This window comes from Crocodylus porosus, unplaced genomic scaffold, assembly GCF_001723895.1.
Source record: "Crocodylus porosus isolate Cpor-Errol unplaced genomic scaffold, CroPor_comp1, whole genome shotgun sequence".
Taxonomy (NCBI): domain Eukaryota; kingdom Metazoa; phylum Chordata; order Crocodylia; family Crocodylidae; genus Crocodylus; species Crocodylus porosus.
The window spans coordinates 61,218,284-61,229,138 of NW_017728918.1; positions in this window are offsets into that span (position 1 = coordinate 61,218,284).

Consider the following 10,855-nt stretch of genomic DNA (forward strand, 5'->3'; position numbering starts at 1 on the left):
CGCGCCTGGGCGCCTGAGGACAGCTTCTGTTTGGCGGGAAGAACCCCCCCCGCCGCCTGTTGCTTTGATCCCACCGAAAATCTCCTCGGCTTTTCCCTGCTAGGATCCGAGCCTCCCGGGCCCGAGCCGGACTGGGCTGATCTGCCTCAGACTCCCGCCCCTCGCCGGCCCCGGCTGCGCTTCCTCCTCTCCCGCCCCCCAGGCGCACTGCACGTGCCGACTGCCCTCAGAGCCGCCCGGGGGAGCTCAGCAGAGACCTCGGCCAGAGGTTGAGCTGGAAGAGGGATGGCAATGCTTGCCTCGAGAAGGACGGGTTAGCCTTAGGAAGCTCGGCTTGGGGAAAGGGGCGAGAGGACGGGAGCCCGGCGGGGAAAGGCTGCGGCCGCCCCCGCCCCGCGGACTCCGGGGAGATGCGAAGGGGCGGCAAGCTCGGGGGAGCTGTCCAGCAAAGAGAGGCGCTGAAACGGGAGAGCCTCCCCTCCCACGCGCAGCCGTGCTGCGCAGCCTCAGCGCCACGGCAGCGTCCCCTTCTCCCCAGCCCCAAGTCAGGATAGCAGCACTCCCCCGACCCCACGCTCCCCCGAGACCACCGCTACTGGGAGAGAGAGACAGGAGAGCCAGCCTGTTGAGCAGTCAAGCCAGCCTGACTCTCACTGTACTCATCTCTTTAGGACTTCCCCAGGGCCAGAGCAACCACAGAGTTTTCCTAAAAAGATTTGTCTCCTCTGGCATTGGCGCTTTCCCCAAGCAGCTCCCCCAAATCATCACTGAATCTCTACCACTTGATCAGCACCAAACCAACACCCCGACCCAAGATTTCTCTAGGGCAAACCGAAGGACAGGCTGCTGGTTTAGCAGGGTTGCATTGCTTTGGTGAATGCATTTTCTTGTTGCTGTATATGCAGCTGTGTATGTAATAGCACTTTACTGCGATTTACCCTGCTCCCTGTCCATATTCACATGCTGCACAGGAGGATAAGGTCTACTGCTGTTACATGGGTATCGATGAGGGGAGAAAGCAGGCCTTAATACCTCAGTAAAGATTGATGTTTCTCATCCTGGGGTCAGAATGGTTCTATCTCTGTGTCCGTGCAGTAGCTTCCTATTCACTGACTGGAGGCTATAGGTTTTACTGAATCTCCCAGACTTCTCTTAGTGGGAAGGGGTTGTATAATGTGAGCTCCTGCAATACAATTTTCCCCCTCCTGTTTGACATTTTCTATTGAATTTAGATAAACACACACAAATGGCTTTCCCCTAACTTTCCACCCTCAAGTTCTCCTGAGGAGGCCCAAACTTGTGTTATCAAATATATTTTAATTTAACACCCCCCACAAAGAAAACCCTCTTTCTGTTTTCCAACAGCCTCTCTTCCTCTTGTGGAAAGGCTCTTCTCTTACAATTATATTTCCTTTAATGGTAATGTTCTAACCCTAGCCCCTGCAGGCTATCCTTTCAATCATGTTGTGTAATAAAGACAAATATCAAATGAATGGATGATGAGTTTTGGCCTCCCTATTGATGCTGTTGTTTATCCTACTTATAAAAAGTTCTCCTTCCTCTGAGTATTGTTCTTGCTGTTGCCCTTCTCCATTAATTCAGGGTATTCTATGTCAATAATAATTATTTATCCTTCCCTTGTTTGTTTAGGCAGGAAAAGTCTTTTCTTTTCTTGTTTTTTTCTTTATAGTTCTGATTCTTATGATCAAGAGTATATGTGCCCAGGGCCAAATTCATCCCTGGTGTATCTAAAATAATTTCACTAGTGCAATTGCTTTCAACCTTTGTAGACCCAAGGTACCCCTCATTAGACTCAAAGCACCCTTTAGAAAATGCCAGCTCTTAGTTTCCATTTGGTTTTTGACTAAGCAAAAAGAGCAACTTTTCTGTTGCAAAAAGCTCAGAAAGATCACACAAAGGTCAGGGTGTTTTTAACACTATGGATTCCTCTTAGAAAGCTCAGGGGTTATTTTGTGAATCACATTTGCATGCCTAACTGTGTGACTATTACATGGCCCTCTGAGGCCCCCTCAAAATGAACTCAAGACACCTCAGGGTACAACCATCCCCTGATTGACAAGCACTGATCTAGAGATGCTGCCAAGATTAACTGGGCTGCCAGAAACAGCCCCTATCCTTCTAACAGAGATTGATACTTAAACAAGTAATACCTTGAATATATTTTTTAAAAGGACAACATTCTAACTGTGCTCACTCTAGCAGACTCAGTGAGCGTGATCTTGACAGAGCAGCCAAGGAAGAAGGAATCTTCTAACCCAGGCTTCAAAGCTTCCCTCAAGCTGCTTCTGGTAGAAAGGTGAAAGAAGATATTTTTTAAAATGGCACCCACTCTATTTAGGTTGTGCATGCAGTCTATTTAGATTCCCAGGATGTGGATTATAGTGAAAGATGCCATGGATGTTCAAAGGTTTCTTTCCTTCCCTTCTCACCCAGGCAGTGCACAGTCTAAATCTGTTGCACAATGGGCTCCCACAGAGCTACAAATCGATGGAAGCAGGAAAAAGGAGGCTAGTTAGATCTTCAATAAATTACTGGTTGAACTCATCTTATCTTGGAGTTCCAATCTGCAAATTATTGTGAATCACATACATTATCATATGAATGATCATATCCCACAGTTATTCCATCACACTGAAACTTGCATTTCAGAGCAGCAGGCAGAAGTCTCTTTCTACCCACCTTTTTCCTCTGACCGGGCCTTAAAAGATACTTCCAGACAGAAATTCATTTTCCTGTAGTCTTTTGCTTCTATGCAAAGGAATGCATAAAAAGTGATTTCTTTATCCTGGGGTAATAAAACTGATACTTCTTGTGTTTACATTTTGTCCTATTAAAATAGCTAGATTTAGGTATTGCAGGGAAGATCAATAAATATGCAGTTATCACATCACAAATCATCAACAAATAATAATTGATTCAGCATAAACACAGGACAGATCTTTATACAGAAGTTAAAGAGAATGGCAAAAGTTTTAAATAAATCCTAAGAATACTAGAATATCCTAAGAATACTAAGAATACTAAAGCCAAATCCTGGTATCAGAACTGGGAAAGTGGCCTTTTCTGCTCAGTTAGAATTCTTCTGAAGTGCATGGATTAATGGGCTGCTTGTATGAATTAGTTTCCTTAGGATACAGATTTTGTTGCATTTTCATCGGCTTAAATTCAGATCAGTGCACAAGACTCTGGTATGAAGTATGAATTTCACTTATGCACGGGCAGCAAGAAATGCATAAAGTCCTGTGTGAATTCCTGTGCTGGGCTGAATTGCACCCTTAGATTTTAAATAATGAAATTCTGAGTCATTCTGCTTGCAAAGATAACCTTCACTATGTAAATCAGCGCAGTGGTTTTTTGTTGAGTTCGCTAGCAGACAAACACTAATATATGTGTGAAGTTTCCCAATGTTAACTTTGAAATATAGCTGAGGCCATTAAATGCCAACACTTTTAAGTCACTAGTCAAAATAAAAACACTCAGCTTGAGTTACTGAAATTTAATTATACAGAACAGCTGGGGCTGGTTTTGATTTTGACTCTAAGGATCTAGGGAAGGAAACAAGTGCATGTGTGCATGCACACACACACACACACACACACACACACACACACACACATTTCATCAGACTATTCATTGGGGGAAAACACTGCCTGCACAACTTCATTTCAAGGTAGTTTTGCTAATGGTGATTGCTTTCTCTTCATCCTAGACAGTGTTGGATCTTGAATAATACACTTCAGGTATGATGGAGTTCTTAGAAGTGCTACAGCCAAGTCTACCAGAGTCCTGACCAATCTCATTTTTTTTCTGTGCTGGTCAATGTCTTCCTGCTCCAGGCTACAGCTCAGGAAAAAAACAGGGTAAAAATGTGTACCTCATTATCACAGATAGTAAGATAGACATTTGTTGTGAACATTTTTAGATTTGTACAAAAGCGAGACATGTCCACTGAATCCAATGAAAACCCCATCCTTTTTCCATTGGGCAGTGATCCTTAGGGAGGGATAGTCCCTGTCCATCTGGCAGTCACCTATTATGCCCTTGAGACAGCTGGTATTTTCGATTAAGTGAGAGACTTAATATAGACTTCATGTAGATCCTTGTGAAATGTACCTCAGGAGTTGTTTATAATACTCATGTAACAGGGCAGTACTATCTGCTGATTATTTAGACTGGTTGGCCTACCCCTTTAATGTAGGCTTATCTCTTCAAAAGAAAAGCTGCATACTGATTCAGCTCATAGGCTAGTTTCTCACTCTCTTTCACAACCTGAGGCTGAAATTTCATGAGAGGAAGTAAAGAGAAGTAATGAGGATGCCACATTTGGACTAATTGGAGGGACAATTTGAAAGACAATTGCTGTTCTTTGATCATATCTGACAAAAGATAAAACCTTTCATTGTCGGTTTTGAAGTGGACATCAGAGGATCTAATGCTTTGGTTCACTTTTAATTGCTGTGTGAAACCTACCTCACTTGTGTGGAGAAATCTACAGCAGCTTAGTCTCAGGATGTAGAACTGATTTTAAAAAAAGCTCCAATTTCAGAGTTCTCAGAGGACAAATTAAAAACAAAACCAAACAATACAATCTATTAAAAAAAACCTCAATAAATTCTCCATAAGATTTTTTTTCAAAAAACTTTTGTTCCCAATAGGAAACAAAATTACAGAGAATTTGTCCGGTACTGTAATCAAAGTAGTAAAACAACTGGGAAGTAATGTCTAATGATTTATGTGGAGCCATCCTGACTTACTCCAGCTGAGGATCTAATCATTCTAAATCCCTAATTAACATTTATCTAGGAAAAAAGGTAACACACGTGAAACCCACTGTCACAGTTTGTAAATGTTCTTTGGCATAGCTGCTTTTTTTCTTGGAACCAGAGGACATGCCATGCTAATTCAGGAAGCTAATATAACCAAACACGTTATCTTTTAATTTGAATCTTTTGGGGATTTCAGTGCTTGCTATTTGACAAGTCCTCCTGGTGTATAAGACTCAGCTGCCAAATGTGCCTCTTTTTTGGCTTTATACTGGTCAGCTGGAGTGTCAAAGCAGGCTCTTCTGTAAGCCACTGAGCATGGATAAGAAAAATCTTGCATGCTTCAAATATCTCATTAGGGAAGACTTAACTTCAGCCTGATTGCAACCATCTTCTATTCGATATTGTCTTACTGGGAAGGAGCCAACACCTTTCCTAAGGATTTGTTCAAAAGAAAGAACAAATGAGATGGACACTCTTTTTGTGACAGCTGCAGGTTCAGACCCAACACAATCTGGCCTTGGACTAACTCTCACATAAAAAATGCAAGTCTGGATGGTGCCCAAGCATGAGACCCACTCTGTCAAAGAAATGTACAGTTATCAAAGCATGCAATTTAGCCACAGTCTCTCTCTAGCTCATTGTTTGGGGTGGGAAACAAAAACTCCATGAAGCATTACTGGAAATCCTCAGATAAGGATAAATAAAATGTAGCTGCAGTGAATTTAAGGTACTCCTAAATGCAAGACAATGCTGCTTCCCGAGTATTGAAACTCAATTTTTCCATGCTCTGTGATTTCTGAGTGGAATAAGGACATTGGGTGAGATCCTCAGTCTATGCTATATAAATCAGCATAACCACATTGCCATCAGTGCAGCTGTTCTAATTGATAGCTGCCAAGGAGTTAGCCTATCATTTTCCCACATTTTATTCATCCAACAATAATTATATCTTCAGTTCTTATAAATGCATACATAAACATATAGCATATATATGTATTCCTTATGAATGAAATGTAAGTTTTTCTATTTTTATTTCTTTCAAGGAAGATGAGAGGCTCAAAAGAGTTAGTTTTCCTCTAAACCATATCAAAATAAAGCTCTGTTGTATTTCTAACTTCAGAATACCTTGAGAAATGTCTTGTGGGTGTATCCTTCAAAATGCACTGGCTTTAGAAGTTCAAAGATAATGCATCCAATTCTGCCCACATCTGCATGACACTCCCATTGTAATGCAGGCCAAAATTAGACTCCTTTGTTCTTTTCTTTTCCAATTTTTAATTCAGTTGAAAATTTTACTGAGTTTGATTTTTCTTCCCTGGTTGAGGGAGAAACCTTTTGCTTCTGTCTTAGAGTGCATTGTACCCAAAAGAATAATCTTCTATATTGCATATAAACATCATTGACTCCAAGCAATTATTAGTATTCAGAATTATATTAAATGTTCATATAGGTAAATAAAACATTGAATTAAATAGGGTGGAAACACATTAAAAGAGGTAAATACCCTTTAGTTTCTGGGCAGAAGGGGGCCATTAACTAGCAAGCTAACTACCTAGGAAAACATTTTGTTTATATTTAGTTTATTCCATAATTATGTACCATGGGCTTGTTGAGATTGGAGTTTTTGGTTGTTCTGTAGTTTTAACTTTTTTCTGTGGTGAACACAAGTTGAGTAACTGAAGAATAAACTGTAATTTATATACTTAAAATCACTTATTCCTAGTTGTACTTTTACCCTTGTTAAAATTCTAAAATGAAGCAGGATGAGACAAACACATTCTAGAACATTGTTTGTGAATGTACTACAACAATATTTTATAAGCTTTTTTGCATCTTCATGTAAAGAATCAAGTAGTGTGGCCACCAGGATAGATGGGCGTAGATGGACTGATAGTCTGATCCATTATGGTAGTATGATTTTTATGTTCTCCTAGCTAGACATTCACCAGACTGTTGTATTTGGGTTCCACCAAATTGACTGTACGTGTTGTTACACTTCTCTTGATCTGAAGGGGCTGCAGTACTGGTTATTTCCTTGACCTCTCTGGACCACTTGGGAACAAGCTACACTTGAGAACAATCCCTTTTCAGAAACAGGAGTTCACAACTTGGCTGCTTTAGATGCCAGACCAGTGCTGACTCACAGCAACCTAACTTTTTCCTAGGGATATCTGATAGTTGAAGTAAATTGACAGTGATTTTGCATGGACTCCAAAAATTAATCACACTTTATTTTGGCTAGTGCAAGAAATCTACAGATATCTACGGAGTCAGAAAAATACAGTAAATGCCCATCTGCATTTCCCTGCTTCGCTTTCCTCATTGCTATTCAGCATTCTTTGGGTTTAAGACAGAGTTCTTAAAAGAACTGATGATTCCTCTGAATCTGAGTCTTTCCTCTTCTGTGCAATTGGTTTCCTCCTTCATCAGCTAGTTCCACAGTTAAACAGGATGCCTCTTCTAAAATGGCTTTGTCTGTTCCTCCACCCTGCCCAGGCTTTATGACTGTGTGAATCCCTCCTCCTTCCCCAGAGTCTGTAGTTTTTAAACATGATTCTTCTGTTTTCTCACTTGTTCACTCTTCAAACTTCTGTAACCTTCTTAGAGGTGGAAAAATTACTAAGTTAAAACAGCTGTAACCATCTCGTTGTCCAAAAATGATCCAATTTAAACAGGATCCATCAAAGATTCACTCCTAAAACTCCAGTCTAGGCTCTCATCAGTGTATGCCTGCATGAATGCAACACCCTTTTCTCTGGGTGTGACAAATAAAGTCTGTTCCATTCATACCCACCCCAAATGTTGCTTTAAAGATCATTTATCAAACTTGATGGTTTGACCTTGCTACTACTATTTTTGTTCCCCCGGAGTGCATCCTACTACTCTGTCCCAACAAACATAAGATATTTCTCTCCATTTTCAAAGCTCTTTGCAACCCATCTTGACCCCAAATATGATCTCACTTTCAGTTTTAAAGCTTAATTCCCATCTGCAGTTGACCCCTCATGTGCATCCTGCATTACCCCTAATTAGAATTTCAAACAAGAATCTTTCTCAGATGCTGCTGCTCCTTCATGCTTGATAGGTCCCTATAAACAGCTGCAAAGCTACATCATTTTCCTCGTTCAAATTGTTCCTTAAAACTCCTTTGCTGTGAGGCCTATAAAAAATTGATAAGAGACTACTGATGTACTATGAGTACTACCCATCATGCTGACTAATATTATCTCATTGTTCACTTGTGCTGCACTGTCTGTCTATATCTCCTGCTGGCTTTTGTTTTAGACTGTAAGCTTTCTGTGGCAAGGAATGTCTTTTTGTTGTGCTTGTAAAGCATTTAGCACAACGGACTTACGATCCATGACTAGGACTCCTAGCACCTATTGTAAGAAAAATACCAACTAGCAATAACAAGGACAATGTAATAGTCCCCTATTGTCTCTTGTCTTCAAGATATATGACACAGCCCTGACTGCGTATATTTGACTCCAAGTAAATCAAGATGTTAAGTTATACAGGAAATGTATAAAATAAGCCAAAACTCATAAACTATACATAGGCTCAAAACCATCTTTTTATTTCATTAAGGAAACATTTGGATAAAGTACTATAAATTGTTCTTGGCTTTTCTTGATGCAACTGATTCAAAATGAAAACAGAATGTAAGGGCAGACTACCTAAAGGTGGCATGTGCTAATTTATTGGTGTCTATCATAAATTGGGATTCTTGAATTCTGAAGACTTAAAGAGCAAAAAATAAGATATTTTCTTCCTCTGGTAAATAGGTGTTCTTCAAGCTGCAAGACTAGATTATGCTTTCGTGTAGGGGCAATAGTGAACAGTAAACCCCTCCCCTTCATCTCACTGCTCCACCTCTATCTTAACAGCCCCAAACCTACATGGTCTGTTCAATGAAAAATTTCCTGAGTAAGGTTTGACTATAAAGACTCAGGGGTTTCATCTTGAGAAATTAGTTTTTAAATTATATATGTAACATAACTTGGTATCTTATTCTTCTATTTCCATTGAATTCAAATGTACATGATCTCTGAAGGTTTAGTGGCTAGATGTTCCTCTAATATAGCAACTTTTTTACTTTCAGTATAAATCTTTCAAGATTGCCATAATTCTAGTTTTCTGAAACAGGTGTTCTTTGTCACTTCATACAAAAGCAGTTTTCAATTCCATGTTGCCAGGGGGTTTGCAGTTCTTCTCTCAGATTGAATAACTCGCCATCCCTTTGAAGACATAACTTTGGTGGTACTGCCTACCTTTCAGTGTTTTGACTGACCTCCCAGAGTTTTCTGAGATGTCATCCTTTGGCTAGAAGTTTATTTGAGGTCAGTTTTGTGTTTGCTGCTTTATGATTATCCTGCTGAAATGGCTTTAAGGATAAATCTCTCTGAAAGCAGGTGGTAATGCACATTCACTATTCTATCCCTTGTCAAATGTATGTTTTCAACTTGAATTTGTGTCATATGAAAATTATTAGAGCCTTTGAATCTAGGATGCTCCCTTCCATTATGAAGCCTCCTGAGCCACCAATAATATTTTTTTTTTCAATTATTTGTGCTTTATTCCTAGGTCAGGACCAAGCTCTACCACCAGTTACTTGGTGGAATTGCTGATTTACTGCTCTTTTGATTTTTCATTATATATCTACAGTTCTGTTGAATTTTGCCCTAGCATTTCATCACAGGCTTGACATCAATAAAATAAGGAAACCAGTTACTTGGATGACTAATAATACTGGCAAAAATATGAAAATAAACTATGTGAAACATGAAAAACATGGAAGAGACTAGATGATTTCAGTTCTTTTTTTTCTGCGCTCAAGTTCTAAATGTGTGTCCACACCCCAGTGACAGCACTCTGCAGTTGTGGAAGCCCTAAAAATATGCCTGCCCGCCAGTCCCTCTGACATGTTCCAAAGCCAGAAGTATGTCTATGAGGCTGTTCTGGAGCACCCTCTATGTCTGCTCTTGACATGCCAGTCTCTAGGAGAGAGCTGCTGGGGGGAAGGGTGTGGACCTTGGAGCGACTTTGACAGCATAGTTCTGGTTTAGGAGTGTGTCAGCAAGAGTGGGTAGCCAGGCCAGGCCTAAGGGAAGTCCAAGCCATAGAATGCCTCTGCTGCTACAGTGTGGGTAAGGTCTAAGTTTCTGTGCTGAACTTGTCAGCTCAGGGTACCAAACCCATTACCTCAATTTAGAAATAGGGAAGGCTCAGTAGACTTCAGGGAGAGTGATATAGGAACCTGAGAATATTTATGTAACAGTCTAATAGTATAGGTCTCTGTATAACAGGCAATAGTAGATTAGAGCAGATTAGACAGGTTAGGTTTCCATTATATTTTACCAAGTTCTGATGGGGATTCACCAGCATTTTAACCCTCCTCCCCCACCCCCCGAAAAATAAGTTTGGATTCTTCTGGAATTCAGAAACCTGATCATTAAAGAGCTTCTCCAGACCTGCTAAATGTGTTGCAACTTAACTCCACTATCATTTAAGTGGCACAATTCAATTTCAGTTGAATTCGACATGTACTATTATGCCAGATGGCATTTCTATAATGATAAAAACTGAAAATATGGGTGGGTATCTATTGTAAATATAGACCCACAGGGAAACATTTGCAGTAATGGTAGTATCTAAAGAGTCAGTTTTTCACACTGAAAACAAATTGAAATGGTCAATAAATGGGATGAAAGTGTTAGGAATTAATATAAAAAATTCGAAAGAAATAGTGGGTCAAAGCCTGAGTTTCATGCTGCTGGCTTTCTTGGAGTTTTGCCTGTTAGACTTAAAAAATAGAGCTATGTCCAGTCCTGCTGAGATCCATGTGCTGAATAAAGGCGCACTCTTTTTGATGAGTCACAGACTGAAGAAAGGGCTTAGCTACTTCCATGGTCTCACTGTTCTGTAGACCCCAACAAAATTAATATCCATGTAGGGGGGTGGAGGCAGAAGAAAAGCCAGAGCAGTAGAAGGTGCACATTCATTTTTGTATAAAAGATAATATAGACAAGGCAATGTTTGTTTTGCAATATGTTCTTGGAAGAAAGGAA